This window comes from Amblyraja radiata, unplaced genomic scaffold (assembly GCF_010909765.2).
Source record: "Amblyraja radiata isolate CabotCenter1 unplaced genomic scaffold, sAmbRad1.1.pri S88, whole genome shotgun sequence".
NCBI lineage: Eukaryota > Metazoa > Chordata > Chondrichthyes > Rajiformes > Rajidae > Amblyraja > Amblyraja radiata.
The window spans coordinates 295204-315278 of record NW_022630171.1 but is presented as its reverse complement, the minus strand read 5'-3'; the positions used below and the strand labels follow the sequence as shown (position 1 = coordinate 315278).

General features: G+C 53.3%; 1 pseudogene; it reads left to right on the top strand.

Annotated features, from left to right (window-relative positions):
* LOC116969570 overlaps positions 1 to 20075 on the top strand; it is a 56195-nt pseudogene that overhangs the window by 23752 nt on the left and 12368 nt on the right.

Genomic DNA, 20075 nt, shown 5'->3' with positions numbered 1-20075 from the left:
AGACACAAAGTGCTGGAGTAACTCAGCGGGTCAGGCAGCATCTGTGGAGACTAGGAATGGGTGGAGTTTTGAGGCAGCAACTGTACCGCTGCTCCACTGTGCCGCGCAGAATTATATAACGGTTTCCTCCGCCATAAACACACTCAATATGTGCTAGTAATGTCCTGTTTGCCAGCTTGTTGACCCTCTGTGTTCCCCTCCTGCAGGGTTTAGGAGCCGTTGCTGTGGACGGAGAGACGGGGACGTGAGCGGCCATTGAGGGCGGCCAGGGTGCCGGCGAGCCCCCCATCTGCTCGGTGTGCGGGCTGAGCTTCGAGGGTCTGAGCTTCGATGGAGGACCACGTGACAGGGCACAACAGGAGAAGCGTTATGAGTGCGACGTGTGTGGCAAGGCCTGCCGGAGCCCGAGCGAGCTGGAGACCCACCGGCGGGTGCACACGGGAGAACGGCCCTTTGCCTGCTCGGACTGCAGCAAGAGTTTCAAGACGGCGAATGGCCTGGAGACCCACCGGCGGTTGCACACGGGCAAGAAGCCCCATGTCTGCTCCACCTGCGGCAAGAGCTTTGCCTTCTTGTCGGGGCTGTGGAATCACCGGCGGGTGCACAGCAGTGAGCGGCCCTTCACCTGCCCCGACTGCGGCAAAAGCTTCAAGTTGTCCGCGGACGTGAAGGTGCACAGGCGCGTGCACACCGGCGAGCGCCCCTACACCTGTAGCTACTGCGGCAAGGGCTTCACCCGGTACAGCGGCCTGCAGAATCACCAGTGCACCCACACCGGCGAGCGCCCCTACACCTGCGCCCAGTGCGGCAAGGGCTTCCCCAGTCCCAGCAGCCTGCAGAGGCACCAGCGCACCCACACCGGCGAGCGCCCCTACACCTGTAGCGACTGCGGCAAGGGCTTCACCCAGAACAGCGGCCTGCAGAATCACCAGCGCACCCACACCGGCGAGCGCCCCTACACCTGCGCCCAGTGCGGCAAGGGCTTCACCACCTCCACCAGGCTGCTGATACACCAGCGCACCCACACCGGCGAGCGCCCCTACACCTGCGCCCAGGGCGGCAAGGGCTTCACCCTCTCCAGCAGCCTGCTGAGGCACCAGCGCACCCACACTGGCGAGCGCCCTTACACCTGCGCCCAGTGCGGCAAGGGCTTCATCTGCTCCTCCACCCTGCAGAAGCACCAGCGCACCCACACCGTTGAGCGCCCATACACCTGCGCCCAGTGCGGCAAGGGCTTCACCCAGTCTAGTAACCTGCTGCTTCACCAGCGCACCCACACCGGCGAGCGCCCCTTCACCTGTGCCCAGTGCGGCAAGGGCTTCACCCGCTCCAGCCACCTACAGAGTCACCAGCTCACCCACATCGGTGAGCGGCTCCCCTACACCTGCACCCAGTGCGGCAAGGGCTTCATCCAGTACGGCACCCTGCAGAAGCACCAGCGCACCCACACCGGCGAGCACCCCTACACCTGCGCCCAGTGCGACAAGGGCTTCACCTGCTGCTCCGCGCTGCTGGTGCACCAGCGCACACACACTGACGAACGCCCCTACACCTGCGCCCAGTGCGGCAAGAGCTTCACCCAGTCTACTCACCTGCTGCTTCACCAGCGCATCCACACCGGTGAGCGCCCCTACACCTGCGCCCAGTGCAGCAAGGGCTTCACCCAGTCCTCCATCCTGCTCAATCACGAGCGCATCCACACTGGCGAGCGCCCCTACACCTGCGCCCAGTGCGGCAAGGGCTTCACCCGCTCCAGCCACCTGCTGGTTCACCAGCGCACCCACACCGGCGAGCGCCCCTACACCTGCGCCCAGTGCAACAAGGGCTTCACCTGCTCCAGCAGCCTGCATAAGCACCAGCGCACCCACACCGGCGAACGCCCCTACAGCTGCGCCCAGTGCGGCAAGGGCTTCACCAAGTCCAGCAGCCTGCAGAAGCACCAGCGCACACACACCGGCAAGCGCCCCTACACCTGCACCCAATGCGGCAAGGGCTTCACCAGTCCCAGCAGCCTGCAGAAGCACCAGCGCACACACACCGGCGAGCGCCCCTACACCTGCGCCCTGTGCGGCAAGGGCTTCACCCAGTCCTCCAACCTGCTGGTTCACCAGCGCACCCACACCGGCGAACGCCCCTACACCTGTGCCCAGTGCGGCAAGGGCTTCACCCACTCCAGCAGCCTGCAGAAGCACCAACACACCCACACCGGCGAGCGTCCCTACACCTGTGCCCAGTGCGGCAAGGGCTTCATCTGCTCCACCAGGCTGCTGTCCCACCAGCGGGTTCACACCGGTGACAGTCCCGTCCCCAGCCCGGTGTGTGGAGAGCGCTCTGCCATGGACTCCCACGCCCTGTCTCACCAGCACGTGCACACCAGTGGCCAGCCCTACGACTGCCCGTACTGCGGTGAGTCGTTTGACAGCTCGCGGGGGTTACGGCAGCACCGGCGGGCCCACGTCGGCGAGCAGCTGCTCCCACTGTGACAAGAGAGCACGGGGGCTGCGGGAGCACCAGCGGATACACACCGGAGAGAGACCCTTAGTGTGCGCTGAGTGTGGCAAGGGTTTCACTCGCATGTCCAGCCTGTGGCAGCAATATCGTACCCACAGCGGTGAGCGTCCCTTCCCCGGCCTGTCCTGTGGTAAGGGCTACACCCGCCTTGACCACCTGCTGGAGCACCGGCGAATCCACACCGGCCAGCGCCCCTTCACCTGCCCGCTCTGTGGCAAGGCCTTTGCCCGCTCCTCCAGCCTGCTGGCACACCGCCACGTGGATAGATAGGCGCTGTTTAGGTAAACACAAAATACTGGAAGGAATGGGTAACATTTCTGGTCGAGACCCTCCTCAGTCTCGACCCGAAATGTCACTCAGTCCTTCTGTCCAGAGATGCTGCCTGTCCCGCTGAGTTACTCCAGCGTTTTGTGTCCATTTTTGTAAACCAGCATCTGCAGTTCCTCGTTTTTATACCATTCTGGTTAACTGTGCAATACTCCAAATGCTACCTGAACAATGTCCCTTAAAGCTACACATATACATTCCTCTCTCCTTATCTCACATCCTTTTATCTCCTTATTTTCCCTCGCCTCTGTCACTTACTTCACGTTTCCAAAATAGTAACAAAAGATGCTGTGTGCCTTTGTTCATTAGAGTGATGGCCCAGGAGGGTTAAGTGTGTGTTGCATACTTGAATTTGTATCCCCTGCCACTCTCGCCGGCTAAATAATCAGTAAAGCTTGTGTTGGTTGAACTAACTTATTGTGAGTTGTCTGTTTTAAGAAATGTACCTTAACAGTTCTGGACTCCCCCAACATGGGGAACATGTTTCCTGCATCTGCCCTGTCCAATCCCTCACTAATTGTATACGATTCTATAAGATACCCGCTCATCCTTCTGAATTCCAGTGAATACAAACCCAGTCGTCCCATTCTTTCAACATATGTCAGTCCCTGCCATCATCTCAGGAATTAACCTGGTGAACCTACGCTGGGCTCCCTCAATAGCAAGAATATCCTTCCTCAAATTTGGAGACCAAAACTGCACACAATACTCCAGGTGTGGTGTCACCAGGGCCCTGTACAACTGCAGTAGGTCCACCTTGCTCCTAAACTCAATCCCTCTCTCTATGAAGGCCAACATGCCATTAGCTTATGATTTGAGTATAGGAGCAGGGAGGTTCTACTGCAGTTGTACAGGGTCTTGGTGAGACCACACCTGGAGTATTGCGTACAGTTTTGGTCTCCTAATCTGAGGAAAGACATTCTTGCCATAGAGGGAGTACAGAGAAGGTTCACCAGACTGATTCCTGGGATGTCAGGACTTTCATATGAAGAAAGACTGGATAGACTCGGCTTGTACTCGCTAGAATTTAGAAGATTGAGGGGGGATCTTATAGAAACTTACAAAATTCTTAAGGGGTTGGACAGGCTAGATGCAGGAAGATTGTTCCCGATGTTGGGGAAGTCCGGAACAAGGGGTCACAGTTTAAGGATAAGGGGGAAATCTTTTAGGACCGAGATGAGGAAAACATTTTTTCCCACACAGAGAGTGGTGAATCTGTGGAATTCTCTGCCACAGAAGGTAGTTGAGGCCACACAGTTCATTGGCTATATTTAAGAGGGAGTTAGATGTGGCCCTTGTGGCTAAAGGGATCAGGGGGTATGGAGAGAAGGCAGGTACAGGATACTGAGTTGGATGATCAGCCATGATCATATTGAATGGCGAATGGTGCAGGCTCGAAGGGCCGAATGGCCTCTACTCCTGCACCTATTGTCTATGTTTCTATGTTTCTAATCCAAACTATCTCTCCCCCTTCTCTCTGTCTCCTCCCCCCCCCCTCCCCTCCCCCCGCCACCGGCGCTACAGGTCTCTCCGTTGCTAACTGCATTTCGTTGTCTCTGTACCGTACGCTGACAATGACAATTAAAGTTGAATCTGAAGTTGAATTGAATTGAATCTTTGGTCTCCATTGAAGTCAATGGGAGTGAAGCCCAGGGGGAGGTGGCCATCTTTGATCAAGGCACTTCACCCATTGAAGTCAATGAGGGGATTGAGGCCCCGGGAGTGGCGGCCATTTTTGCTACTGGCAGTTGTCTCCATTGAAGTCAATGGGAATGAATCCGGGGGGGGCGGCCATCTTTGGTAAAGGCACGTCTGTCATCGAAGTCTATGAGGGAGTGCAGCGGCCATCTTTGATCAAGGCAGTCTTCTCCATTGAAGTCTGAATGAATTAGATTAGATTAGATCAAGGGCACTCCCCCATTGAAGTCAACGAGGGGGGGATTGAGGCCCTGGGGCGGCGGCCATTTTTGCTACTGGCAGTGTCTCTTGGAGTCAATGGGAATGAATCCCAGTGTGTGTCGGCCGTCTTTGATACTGGCAGTCATCTCCATTGAAGCTCAGGGAGAGGCGGCGGCCATCTTGATCAGGGCACTTCTTCCATTGAAGGCAATGAGAGGGCCGGGCCCGGTGACGTTCTACCCCTCCGCGCGATGACGTCGGGCCCCATACGCGGTGACGTTGTGTGCAGGGACGCGCTGACGCAGCGACGTGGCCCCGACCCTCCTCCTCCCGCCGCCGCCATCTTGTCGCTTCTCTGCTGGAGTTGAGTCTCACCTTTTCTTCTCCTTTTTCGGCGGATTTACGCTATTTAAGGCGGGTTAACCGCTAGTTAGCGGCTGGTTAGCGCTGACCACACGTGTTGGCCGTCGCTGACCAGTTTAGCCGCGATTTGGGGCCGTTCTGGGGGTTGAATCTCCAAAAGTGGAAAATGCAGCCAAATGTGGCTTTTATCGCCTAATATCGCTAGTTAGGGCTGGTTAACCGCTGGTTAGCAACTGGTTAACGATCACTAAACGTGTTAACCCTCCCTGGCCCGTTTAGCGGCGATTTGGGGCCGTTCTAGGGTTTAATCTCCCAATGTGGTCAAATGTGACTTTTATCGCTAGTTAGGGCGGGTTAACCACTGGTTAGTAGTTGGTTAACGGCTGGTTAACGCTCACCACATGTGTTGGCCGCCGCTGACCAGTTTAGCAGCGATTTGGGGCAGTTCTGGGGTTGAATCTCCCAATGTGGTCAAATGTGGCTTTTATCGCCTAATATCGCTAGTTAGGGCTGGTTAACCGCTGGTTAGCGGCTGGTTACCGCTCACTAGACGTGTTGGCCGTCGCTGACCCGTTTAGCAGCGATTTGGGGCCGGTTTGGTGCTAAAATGGTGAAAACTCACACAAATGGGATTTATCGCTAGTTAGGGCGGGTTAACCGCTAGTTAGCAACTGGTTAGCGCTCACTGGATGTGCTGGCTGTCAGTGGCTGTTTATCAGCGATTTTGGGCCGTTCTGGAGGTAGAATCTGCAAATGTGGCTTTAATAGAAACATAGACAATAGGTGCAGGAGTAGAGGCCATTCGGGTACGAATTGGGCCGAAGGGCCTCTTTCCAATGCTGTATCACTTTATGACAAAGTGCTGGAGTAACTCAGCGGGTCAGGCAGCATCTGTGGAGAAGATAGACACAAAGTGCTGGAGTAACTCAGCGGGTCAGGCAGCATCTGTGGAGAGTAGGAATGGGTGGCGTTTTGGGTCGACACCCTTCTTTGGTTTAGTTTAGTTTAGAGATGCAGCGCGGAAACAACAGGCCTTTCGGCCCACGGAGTCCGTGCCGACCAGCGATCACCCCGTACACTAGCACTATCCCACGCACATTAGGGACAATTCAGCAATTTTGTGGAGGCCGATTCATCTACAACCCTGAACGTCTTTGGAGGAAACAGGAGCACCCGGAGTGAAAACCCACGCAGGTCAAAGGGAGAACGTACAAACTCCACACAGACAGCACCCGTAGTCAGGATCGAGCCCGGGTCTCTGGCGGTGAGGCAGCAACTGTACCGCTGCTCCATTGTGCCGCGCAGAATTATATAACGGTTTCCTCCGCCATAAACACACTCAATATGTGCTAGTAATGTCCTGTTTGCCAGCATGTTGACCCTCTGTGTTCCCCTCCTGCAGGGTTTAGGAGCCGTTGCTGTGGACGGAGAGACGGGGACGTGAGCGGCCATTGAGGTTGGCCAGGGTGCCGGCGAGCCCCCCATCTGCTCGGTGTGCGGGCTGAGCTTCGAGGGTCTGAGCTTCGATGGAGGACCAGATGACGGGGCACAACAAGGAGAAGCGTTATGAGTGCGACGTGTGTGGCAAGGCCTGCCGGAGCCCGAGCGAGCTGGAGGCCCACCGGCGGGTGCACACGGGAGAACGCCCCTTCGACTGCTCGGACTGCAGCAAGAGTTTCAAGACGGCGAGTGACCTGGAGACCCACCGGCGGGTGCACACGGGCAAGAAGCCCCATGTCTGCTCCACCTGCGGCAAGAGCTTTGCCTTCTTGTCGGGGCTGTGGAATCACCGGCGGGTGCACAGCAGTGAGCGGCCCTTCACCTGCCCCGACTGCGGCAAAAGCTTCAAGTTGCCAGCGGACGTGAAGGTGCACAGGCGCGTGCACACCGGCGAGCGCCCCTACACCTGTAGCTACTGCGGCAAGGGCTTCACCCGGTACAGCGGCCTGCAGAATCACCAGTGCACCCACAACGGCGAGCGCCCCTACACCTGCGCCCAGTGCGGCAAGGGCTTCACCCAGTCCAGCAGCCTGCTGGTTCACCAGCGCAGCACCCACACCGGCGAGCGCCCCTACACCTGCGCCCAGTGCGGCAAGGGCTTCACCAACTCCACCAGGCTGCTGATACACCAGCGCATTCACACCGGTGAACGCCCATACACCTGCGCCCAGTGCGGCAAGGGCTTCACCCAGTCCAACAGCCTGCTGGTTCACCAGCGCAGCACCCACACCGGCGAGCGCCCCTTCACCTGTGCCCAGTGCGGCAAGGGCTTCACCAACTCCAGCAGCCTGCTGGTTCACCAGCGCAGCACCCACACCGGCGAGCGCCCCTACACCTGCGCCCAGTGCGGCAAGGGCTTCACCAACTCCACCACGCTGCTGATACACCAGCGCATCCACACCGGCGAGCGCCCCTACACCTGCGCCCAGTGCGGCAAGGGCTTCACCCAGTCCTCCATCCTGCAGAATCACCAGAGCACCCACACTGGCGAGCACCCTTACACCTGTGCCCAGTGCGGCAAGGGCTTCATCTGCTCCTCCAACCTGCAGAAGCACCAGCGCACCCACACCGGTGAGCGCCCCTACTCCTGCGCTCATTGCGGCAAGGGCTTCACCACCTCTACCAGGCTGCTGATACACCAGCGCATCCACACCGGCGAGCGCCCCTACACCTGCGCCCAGTGCGGCATGGGCTTCACCCAGTCCTCCATCCTGCAGAATCACCAGAGCACCCACACCGGCGAGCACCCTTACACCTGTGCCCAGTGCGGCAAGGGCTTCATCTGCTCCTCCAACCTGCAGAAGCACCAGCGCACCCACACCGGTGAGCGCCCCTACACCTGCGCCCAGTGCGGCAAGGGCTTCACCACCTCTACCAGGCTGCTGATACACCAGCGCTCCCACACCGGTGAGCGCCCATACACCTGCGCCCAGTGCGGCAAGGGCTTCACCCAGTCGAACAGCCTGCTGGATCACCAGCGCAGCACCCACACCGGCGAGCGCCCCTTCACCTGTGCCCAGTGCGGCAAGGGCTTCACCAACTCCGGCCACCTGCAGAAGCACCAGCTCACCCACACCGGCGAGCGCCCCTACACCTGCGCCCAGTGCGGCAAGGGCTTCACCCGCTCCACGCACGCCTGCATGAAGCACCAGCGCACCCACACCGGCGAGCGCCCCTACACCTGCGCCCAGTGCGGCAAGGGCTTCACCCAGTCCTCCAACCTGCTGATGCACCAGCGCACCCACACCGGTGAGCGCCCCTACACCTGCGCCCAGTGCGGCAAGGGCTTCACCCGCTCCAGCAGCCTGCAGAAGCACCAACGCACCCACACCGGCGAGCGCCCCTACACCTGTGCCTAGTGCGGCAAGGGCTTCATCTGCTCCACCAGGCTGCTGTCCCACCAGCGCGTTCACACCGGTGACAGTCCCGTCCCCAGCCCAGTGTGTGGAGAGCGCTCTGCCATGGACTCCCACGCCCTGTCTCACCAGCACGTGCACACCAGTGGCCAGCCCTACGACTGCCCGTACTGTGGTGAGTCGTTTGACAGCTCGCGGGGGTTGCGGCATCACCGGCGGGCCCACGTCGGCGAGCAGCTGCTCCCACTGTGACAAGAGAGCACGGGGGCTGCGGGAGCACCAGCGGATACACACCGGAGAGAGACCCTTAGTGTGCGCTGAGTGTGGCAAGGGTTTCACTCGCATGTCCAGCCTGTGGCAGCAATATCGTACCCACAGCGGTGAGCGTCCCTTCCCCGGCCTGTCCTGTGGTAAGGGCTACACCCGCCTTGACCACCTGCTGGAGCACCGGCGAATCCACACCGGCCAGCGCCCCTTCACCTGCCCGCTCTGTGGCAAGGCCTTTGCCCGCTCCTCCAGCCTGCTGGCACACCGCCACGTGGATAGATAGGCGCTGTTTAGGTAAACACAAAATACTGGAAGGAATGGGTAACATTTCTGGTCGAGACCCTCCTCAGTCTCGACCCGAAATGTCACTCAGTCCTTCTGTCCAGAGATGCTGCCTGTCCCGCTGAGTTACTCCAGCGTTTTGTGTCCATTTTTGTAAACCAGCATCTGCAGTTCCTCGTTTTTATAACCATTCTGGTTAACTATGCAATACTCCAAATGCTACCTGAACAATGTCCCTTAAAGCTACACATATACATTCCTCTCTCCTTATCTCACATCCTTTTATCTCCTTATTTTCCCTCGCCTCTGTCACTTACTTCACGTTTCCAAAATAGTAACAAAAGATGCTGTGGGCCTTTGTTCATTAGAGTGATGGCCCAGGAGGGTTAAGTGTGTGTTGCATACTTGAATTTGTATCCCCTGCCACTCTCGCCGGCTAAATAATCAGTAAAGCTTGTGTTGGTTGATCTAACTTATTGTGAGTTGTCTGTTTTAAGAAATGTACCTTAACAGTTCTGGACTCCCCCAACATGGGGAACATGTTTCCTGCATCTACCCTGTCCAATCCCTCACTAATTGTATACGATTCTATAAGATACCCGCTCATCCTTCTGAATTCCAGTGAATACAAACCCAGTCTGTAACAATAGGATTGTTTATTTAAGTACTGTTGTACGGGGGACTGGTTTAGAGGTGACACCGGGGGCGCGGCCCAGTTTGGATGATGACTGCACAAAGACAATAAAGTTCAAGTAAGCAAGACTGCTTTAATCGTCCATTATGTATAGTCCAGATAGAGACAGAACATAATGAAACATGGTGGCAGCGGTGGGATGGACGTCGAAAATTGTCAGAATTAACTAGAAAAGTGAAAGTTTAGCTAGCTAGCAGCAGGCTAACGTTAGCCTTACAGAAGCCGGCAAAGAAGAAAAAATGCAGTTGAACAATTGAAGCCAGTAGCTTGTATTCAGTGGGCCCGTAGCCAACAGCACACCAAAGACACAACAAAGCACAAAAGATAAGCAGTTAGCCTTCAGCATCGGCAAAGAAAAAACAACAGCTAGCTGACAGCGATGGGAGGGCTAAAACCCCCTGGAACTTTGGTTTTGGACTCCAACAACTTGGCGAAGTATTGGAAAAGTTGGAAGGAGGAGTTCACACTGTACATAGACCTTACCATGCCAGACGCCGAAGAGACCACAAAAGTCAAGCTATTCAACTATCTCATCGGAGAAAAAGGCAGAGAACTTTGGGCAACTTTGTCGAGTGTTAGCCCTTCAGCGAGGACCACAGTGAGTTCAATGATCATACAGTTTGACGAGTACTGCAACCCAAAGGTAAACGAGACTGTGGAAATGTACCGATTCTTCATGAGGAACCAAGGATTGGATGAAAACGTGGACAGCTATATAACAGACTTGAAAATACTTGCTAGTAGTTGCAATTTTGGGGACATTAGAGATTCATTGATTAGAGGTCGACTTGTGTGTGGTACAAATAGCTCAGCACTGAGGGAGAGATTACTCAGGGAAGAGAAGCTGACTCTGGAGACATGCCTGCACATTTGTAGAGCTACAGAGCTGTCAAGGGAGAATAGCAGAACACTGCAAGGACAGACAGTGGAGGAGGTACATGCACTGAAACAGGCAGAAGAGAGACAAAAAGACAATGAGATACTGTGCAAGTTTTGTGGTAGAACACACGAGAGGAATAAGAAAAAATGCCCAGCTTTTGGGAAAAAGTGTAAGAAGTGTGGAAAGGAAAATCATTTTGCAGCTCAGTGCAGATCGAGACAAGAGAGCAGTAGGAAAACTAAGAAAGTGCATGCAGTTACAGAGCAGACTAGTGACAGTGACTCTTATGAGGATGTCAACTGTATAACTGAAGCAAATAGAGAGGATGAAACTGTAAACCAGGTTAAAAACAGCCACAGTCAGGGCCAGCAGCTCTTTGCAGGAATGAAGATAGGGGAAAAGTTAGTTGACTTCCAGATAGACTGTGGGGCCACCTGTAATATCATCCCCATCGATCTACTAAACCCAGACACACAGTTAGAGCACACTGAGAAGGTGCTAGTGATGTATAACAAGACCAAGTTGACTCCTCTGGGTACATGTAAGGTTAAGGTCAGAAACCCCAGAAACAACAAGCTGTACCGACTAGAGTTTCAAGTGGTTGACCAGAGTAGCAGAATCCCTGTACTGGGCAGAAAAGCCAGCGAGGCAATGAAGTTGATCAAAGTACAGTACGAGAATATTCTGGCTATAGACAGCATAGTGAAGAAAGAGCCGAGCCCAGTGACAAAGGGAGAAAGTGGCAAACACGTGACCATGGACAAAATAAATGAGAGTTTGAGGATGTGTTCACCGGAGATGGCTGCATGGAGGGTGAATATAGAATAGAGATAGATGACAGAGTACCGCCAGTGAAACTGCCAAAGCGCAGAGTGCCTGTAGCTATGATGACACCTCTACAAGAGGAACTCAAAGATCTAGAGAGAAGAGGGATAATCACACCAGTGGAACGCAGCACTGACTGGATCAGTAGCATGGTCGCAGTGAGAAAACCTAATGGGAAGCTGAGGATCTGTATAGACCCAAAACCTCTGAATCGGGCACTAAAAAGAAGTCACTATCCACTCCCAACTATAGATGACATCCTGCCGGAGATGTCAAAGGCAAAAGTATTCACAGTCTGCGACGTGAAGCAAGGCTTCTGGCACGTCAAACTAGAGGAAGAGTCGAGCTTCCTTACCACATTCGCCACCCCATTTGGCCGCTTCCGTTGGCTAAGGATGCCGATGGGAATAAGCCCAGCACCTGAAGTGTTCCAAAGAAAGCTCATGCAGGCCCTGGAGGGCCTCCCAGGAGTCTGCGTCATAGCAGATGATGTGTTAATCACGGGTGAAGGAGCAACACAAGAGGAGGCAGGAAAGGACCACGACGAGAAAGTCAGACGCTTTCTAACCAGGTGCAGAGAGCGCAACATCAAGCTGAACGCGGACAAATTCAAGCTCAGACAAAAAGAGGTACCCTACATAGGACATCTGCTCACTGCCGAGGGACTGAGGGTTGACCCGGAGATAGTACGGGCAATCAGAGAGATGCCAAGGCCAACGGACGTGAAAGGGGTACAGAGATTAGTTGGGATGGTCAACTATCTGTCTAAGTTCTATGACCACCTTTCAGATGACTCTGAGATTCTGAGACAACTCACGCGCAAGGAGAACATGTGGGAATGGACGGACATCCAAGAAGGGGCGTTTCAAAGACTGAAAGACAAAATCGCTAAAGCACCAGTTCTACAGTACTACAACAAAGAAAAGGAGTTGACACTTCAGTGTGATGCATCTGACACGGGACTGGGGGCCGCCCTGACACAGAAAGGTAAACCGGTAGCATTTGGTAGTAGGGCACTCACACTAACTGAAAGGGGCTATGCCCAAATAGAGAAAGAATGCTTAGCTATAGTGTTTGGGATGGAAAAGTTCCATCAGTATACTTATGGTAGAGAGGTCACAGTACAAAGCGACCACAAGCCTCTAGAAAATATACACAGAAAGCCATTACTTAGTGCACCTAAGAGACTGCAGAGAATGCTACTCAGGCTGCAGCAGTATGATATCAGTGTGACCTATGTTCCAGGCAGGGACATGCTACTTGCAGACACGCTGAGTAGAGCATACTTACCAGAGAGCACTAAGGGAGAGAGTGAGACAGATATAGAGACTGTGAACATGGTCAGCTACCTACCCATTTCAGCAGAGAGGCTGAGTGCCATCAGGGCTGCAACACAAGATGACACAAAGTTACAGAGTGTTGCAAACAGAATACTGGCAGGGTGGCCCAAGAGAAAAAAGGACTTACCAAGTGACATCAGGCACTACCACACTTTCCAAGATGAACTGAGTTTCCAGGACGGCATAGTGTTCCGAGGAGACAGAGCCGTGATACCTGACGCACTCAGGGTGGACATCACTCACAGGATCCACTCCTCTCACCTGGGAGTAGAAGGATGTCTGAGGCGAGCGAGGGAGTGTGTATACTGGCTTGGAATGAACGAGGAGATCAAGACCTTCATCGCCAAATGTGACATATGTAGGTCAGTGGACCCAAAGCAACAAAGAGAGACACTACATCCACATGACATGGCCAGCAGACCCTGGGCCAAGGTAGGAACGGACCTTTTCTCCTTTCACAATAAAGACTATCTGATAACAGTAGATTATTATTCAAACTTTTGGGAGGTCGATTATCTACCTGACACTAAGAGCAACACAGTGATCAAAAAACTCAAGGCCCACTTTGCCCGACAGGGGATTCCTGACATTGTTATCTCGGATAACGGACCCCAGTATGCATCACAAGAGTTTCAGCACTTCAGCCAGAAGTGGGGCTTTGAACACAGGACATCGTCGCCGGGATACCCGCGGAGTAATGGGAAGGCGGAGTCAGCGGTAAAGACAGCCAAGCGCCTGATGCTGAAGGCTGCAGCAGCGAGACAGGATCCGTACTTGGCAATGCTGGATCATCGCAACACACCGAGCCAGGGCCTCAACACAAGCCCGGCACAGAGACTCCTAAGCAGGAGGACCAGGACCCTGCTTCCCACAAAGGACACTCTGCTGAAGCCAGAGGTGACACACGACAAACAGGGACTGAAATACAACAGACAGAGACAGGAAAAGTACTACAACCGCACAGCAAAAGACATGGGCACTCTGAAAAGAGAGGACAGTGTGAGAGTACAGCCCTGTGACACACACAAGGGCTGGAGACCAGCGAGAGTGGTCCAACAGGTGAGCCATAGATCGTATGAGGTGGAGTTAGAGTCAGGAGGTGTGCTGAGACGAAATCGTCGCCACCTCAGACACAATCTCACCACGCTCACACCAACACAAAACACACACACACCAACAGTGACTGAGGCGGCCATACCGCCAGATGGCCCAGCAGAGAACCAAGACATGGTCACCAGGTCAGGTCGACAAGTTACAGTGACTGAGGCGGCCATACCGCCAGATGGCCCAGCAGAGAACCAACACACGGTCACCAGGTCAGGTCGACAAGTTGTCAGACCCCGCTACCTGACAGACTCAGGATGAGACATTTCATACTAGGGCATCGGAAATGTCCTCGTTCTTCAGGGAACGGGGATTCCCCTCCGCCACCATAGATGAGGCTCACACCAGGGTCTCATCCATACCCCGTAACACTGCTCTCTCTCCCCATCCCCGCACTCGCAACAAGGGCAGAGTCCCTCTGGTCCTCACCTTTCACCCCACCAGCCGACAAATACAACACATAATCCTCTGCCATTTCCGCCACCTCCAACGTGACCCCACCACTCGCCACATCTTCCCATCTCCCCCCATGTCTGCCTTCCGCAAAGACCGCTCCCTCCGCAACTCCCTCGTCAATTCTTCCCTTCCCTCCCGCACCACCCCCTCCCCGGGCACTTTCCGTTGCAACCGCAAGAAATGCAACACCTGTCCCTTCACCTCCCCCCTCGACTCCATTCAAGGTCCCAAGCAGTCGTTCCAGGTGCGACAAAGGTTCACCTGTATCTCCTCCAACCTCATCTACTGCATCCGCTGCACTAGATGTCAGCTAATTTACATCGGTGAGACCAAGCGTAGGTTGGGTGACCGTTTCGCCGAACACCTCCGCTCAGTCCGCCTTAACCTACATGACCTCCCGGTGGCTCAGCACTTCAACTCCCCCTCCCATTCCCAATCCGACCTCTCTGTCCTGGGTCTCCTCCATTGCCAGAGTGAGCAACAGCGGAAATTGGAGGAACAGCACCTCATACTCCGTCTGGGGTCCTTGCGCCCTTATGGCATCAACATTGAATTCCCCCAATTTGGCTAGCCTGTGCTGTCCCCTCCCCTTCCTTCACCCTCTAGCTGTCTCCTCCCACCCTCCCATCCGCCCGCCCTCGGGCTCCTCCTCCTCCCTTTTTCCTTCTTTCTTTCCCCACCCCCCATCAGTCTGAAGAAGGGTTTCGGCCCGAAACGTCGCCTATTTCCTTCGCTCCATAGATGCTGCTGCACCCGCTGAGTTCCTCCAGCAATTTTGTGTACCTTAGACTATACTCAGTGATTAGAGTATGGACTATGGAAAGAAAAATAAATGAAAATGTGTTGTTTATGCACTTGTTGGAAAACGGATGTTTTGAACCGTTGATTTATTATTGCTTATGTTGTTAAATCTGTTGTAAATGAGCAGAGCATATGGTACAAGTGTTGCACATAATACCTAAGGGAAAGAGACTAACTTGAAAGAAGAAAAAGAAAGATGTAACAATAGGATTGTTTATTTAAGTACTGTTGTACGGGGGGGACTGGTTTAGAGGTGACACCGGGGGCACGGCCCAGTTCGGAGGATGACTGCACAAAGACAATAAAGTTCAAGTAAGCAAGACTGCTTTAATTGTCCATTATGTATAGTCCAGATAGAGACAGAACATAATGAAACACAGTCGACCCATTCTTTCAACATATGTCAGTCCCGCCATCATCTCAGGAATTAACCTGGTGAACCTACGCTGGGCTCCCTCAATAGCAAGAATATCCTTCCTCAAATTTGGAGACCAAAACTGCACACAATACTCCAGGTGTGGTGTCACCAGGGCCCTGTACAACTGCAGTAGGTCCACCTTGCTCCTAAACTCAATCCCTCTCTCTATGAAGGCCAACATGCCATTAGCTTATGATTTGAGTCTAGGAGCAGGGAGGTTCTACTGCAGTTGTACAGGGTCTTGGTGAGACCACACCTGGAGTATTGCGTACAGTTTTGGTCTCCTAATCTGAGGAAAGACATTCTTGCCGTAGGGGGAGTACAGAGAAGGTTCACCAGACTGATTCCTGGGATGTCAGGACTTTCATATGAAGAAAGACTGGATAGACTCGGCTTGTACTCGCTAGAATTTAGAAGATTGAGGGGGGATCTTATAGAAACTTACAAAATTCTTAAGGGGTTGGACAGGCTAGATGCAGGAAGATTGTTCCCGATGTTGGGGAAGTCCAGGACAAGGGGTCACAGTTTAAGGATAAGGGGGAAATCTTTTAGGACCGAGATGAGAAAAACATTTTTTTCCACACAGAGAGTGGTGAATCTGTGGAATTCTCTGCCACAGAAGGTAGTTGAGGCCACACAGTTCATTGGCTATATTTAAGAGGGAGTTAGATGTGGCCCTTGTGGCTAAAGGGATCAGGGGGTATGGAGAGAAGGCAGGTACAGGATACTGAGTTGGATGATCAGCCATGATCATATTGAATGGCGAATGGTGCAGGCTCGAAGGGCCGAATGGCCTCTACTCCTGCACCTATTGTCTATGTTTCTATGTTTCTAATTCAAACTATCTCTCTCCCCCTTCTCTCTGTCTCCTCCCCCTCCCCTCCCCCCGCCACCGGCGCTACAGGTCTCTCCGTTGCTAACTGCATTTCGTTGTCTCTGTACCGTACACTGACAATGACAATTAAAGTTGAATCTGAAGTTGAATTGAATTGAATCTTTGGTCTCCATTGAAGTCAATGGGAATGAAGCCCAGGGGGAGGTGGCCATCTTTGATCAAGGCACTTCATTGAAGTCAATGGGAGATGAAGCCCAGGGCGGCGGCGGCCATCTTTGTTAAAGGCACTTACCCATTGAAGTCATTGAGAGGGGATGGTGATGCACAGAGAGGCGGCGGCCATCTTTGCTACTGGCACATCTTCCATTGAAGTCTATGAGGGGGTGGAGCGGCCATCTTTGATCAAGGCACTGACTGGTAAGAGCAGAGGGGGCTATGTATTTACTCCTATGACAAGTGGTGTGCGAATGTAAACGTTGTCGAGAGACATTGTTCACCAGACATGGAGTTTATTACACTGAAATGTCGACCCTTCTACCTGCCGCGGGAGTTTACAGCTGTTGTTATTCTGGCTGTTTATATTCCACCAAGTGCCAACATCAAGCTAGCACTGAACACCCTGCTAACATCAATCAACAAATTACAGACTGCGCATCCTGATGGGATTTTCATCGTGGCTGGAGATTTCAATCAGGCTAATCTAAAAACTGAAGTCACACAAAATTGCTGGGGAAACTCAGCGGGTGCAGCAGCATCTATGGAGCGAAGGAAATAGGCGACGTTTTGGGCCGAAACCCTTCTTCAGACTGATGGGGGGTGGGGAAAGAAAGAAGGAAAAAGGGAGGAGGAGGAGGAGCCCGAGGGCGGGCGGATGGGAGGGTGGGAGGAGACAGCTAGAGGGTGAAGGAAGGGGAGGAGACAGCAAGGGCTAGCCAAATTGGGGGAATTCAATGTTGATGCCATAAGGACGCAAGGACCCCAGACGGAATATGAGGTGCTGTTCCTCCAATTTCCGCTGTTGCTCACTCTGGCAATGGAGGAGACCCAGGGCAGAGAGGTCGGATTGGGAATGGGAGGGGGAGTTGAGGTGCTGAGCCACCGGGAGGTCAGGTAGGTTATTGCGGACTGAGCGGAGGTGTTCGGCGAAACGGTCGCCCAACCTACGCTTGGTCTCACCGATGTAAAACTGTCCTCCCTAAATTCCACCAGCATGTCACGTGTCCGACGAGAGGTCAAAATACACTGGATCACGTGTACAGCAACATTAGGGAAGGATACAAAGCCTCCTCTCTCCCTCATAGAAACATAGAAACATAGAAATTAGGTGCAGGAGTAGAGGCCATTCGGCCCTTCGAGCCTGCACCGCCATTCAATATGATCATGGCTGATCATCCAACTCAGTATCCCGTACCTGCCTTCTCTCCATACCCTCTGATCCCCTTAGCCACAAGGGCCACATCTAACTCCCTCTTAAATATAGCCAATGAACTGTGGCCTCGACTACCCTCTGTGGCAGGGAGTTCCAGAGATTCACCACTCTCTGTGTGAAAAAAGTTCTTCTCATCTCGGTTTTAAAGGATTTCTCTCTTATCCTTAAGCTGTGACCCCTTGTCCTGGACTTCCCCAACATCAGGAGCATTCTTCCTGCATCTAGCCTGTCCAACCCCTTAAGAATTTTGTAAGTTTCTATAAGATCCCCTCTCAATCTCCTAAATTCTAGAGAGTATAAACCAAGTCTATCCAGTCTTTCTTCATAAGACAGTCCTGACATCCCAGGAATCAGTCTGGTGAACCTTCTCTGCACTCCCTCTATGGCAATAATGTCCTTCCTCAGATTTGGAGACCAGAACTGTACGCAATACTCCAGGTGTGGTCTCACCAAGACCCTGTACAACTGCAGTAGAACCTCCCTGCTCCTATACTCAAATCCTTTTGCTATGAAAGCTAACATACCATTCGCTTTCTTCACTGCCTGCTGCACCTGCATGCCCACTTTCAATGACTGGTGTACCATGACACCCAGGTCTCGCTGCATCTCCCCTTTTCCTAGTCGGCCACCATTTAGATAATAGTCTGCTTTCCTGTTTTTGCCACCAAAATGGATAACCTCACATTTATCCACATTATACTGCATCTGCCAAACATTTGCCCACTCACCCAGCCTATCCAAGTCACCCTGCAGTCTCCTAGCATCCTCCTCACAGCTAACACTGCCCCCCAGCTTAGTGTCATCCGCAAACATCTCGGCCAGTCTGACCATCTATCACTCTTTCTCACCCCGGCATACAGACCTCTCATTATGAGAACCAAGCCCAGTGTGAGAAGCATAAAGACTTGGCCCGAGGGCGCTGCCGCCCAACTTCAGGACTGTTTTGAGCGCACCGAGTGGGACCTGTTTGCAAACCAGGACATACATGAATATACATCCACAGTCATGTTCTATATACAGAACTGTATTGACTACGTCACTGTCAACAGGGAGGTCAGGTGCTACCCAAACAATAAACCATGGATGACCAGGGATGTCAGGAACCTGCTGAGGGAACTCAACTCAGCCTTTAGATCTGGCAGTGATGAATTGTACAGCACTGCCAGATCTAAACTAAAGAGAGCCATTAAGGAGGCAAAGACAGCCTATGGAAGAAGGATAGAGGGGTATTTCAACGAGAGGGACCCTCGGCGTGTCTGGCAGGGCATTCAGCAACTCACAAACTACAAGGGCAAGGGGGGGCCGATCATCTGCAGCAGTAACAACTCGCTAGCTGAGGAGCTCAACCATTTTTTCGCCCGGTTTGAGCTGAATGAGGCAGAGCCTGCACCTGCAGCCGCACCCAGCACTGACAACCCGCCACTCGCTGTGAGTACGGAGGACGTCAGAAGAACACTCCGCAGGGTCAACCCCAGGAAGGCTGCTGGACCAGATGGCATCCCAGGGAGAGTATTGCGGGACTGTGCAGACCAGTTAGCGGAGGTTTTTAGCAAAATATTTAACCTCTCTCTGTCTACGTGCACTGTCCCTAAATGCTTTAAGACTGCTACCATCGTGCCTGTACCCAAAAAAACATCCATTTCCAACTTAAATGACTATAGACCTGTCGCTCTCACTTCAACGGTGATGAAGTGTTTTGAACGGCTGGTCCTGGCCCACATTAAGTCCTCACTCCCATCCACCCTGGATCAGCATCAGTTTGCATATAGAGCTAATAGGTCAACGGAGGATGCCATCAACATGGCTCTACATTCTGCACTGACACATCTGGAGCGTCCTGGCTCATATGTGAGGATGTTATTTGTAGATTTTAGTTCTGCATTTAAATCTATCATCCCCAGCAGAATGGTGGACAAACTGTCTGATCTAGGTGTTAATGCAAACACATGCGGATGGATTAAGGACTTTTTAACAGATCGCCCACAGACTGTCAGGATGGGGTCCAATTACTCCCCAGTCCTGACGCTCAGCACAGGAGCGCCACAAGGTTGTGTGCTGAGTCCCATCTTGTATACAATATACACTTACGACTGTATACCAACACACAGTACAAACAGGATCATCAAGTTTGCGGACGACACGACTGTGGTGGGACTGATAAACAACAACGACGAGTCTGCCTACAGGGATGAAGTCCAATAACTGACTGTCTGGTGTACCAAAAACAACCTGGTACTCAACCCATCAAAGACAAAACATAGAAACATAGAAACATAGAAATTAGGTGC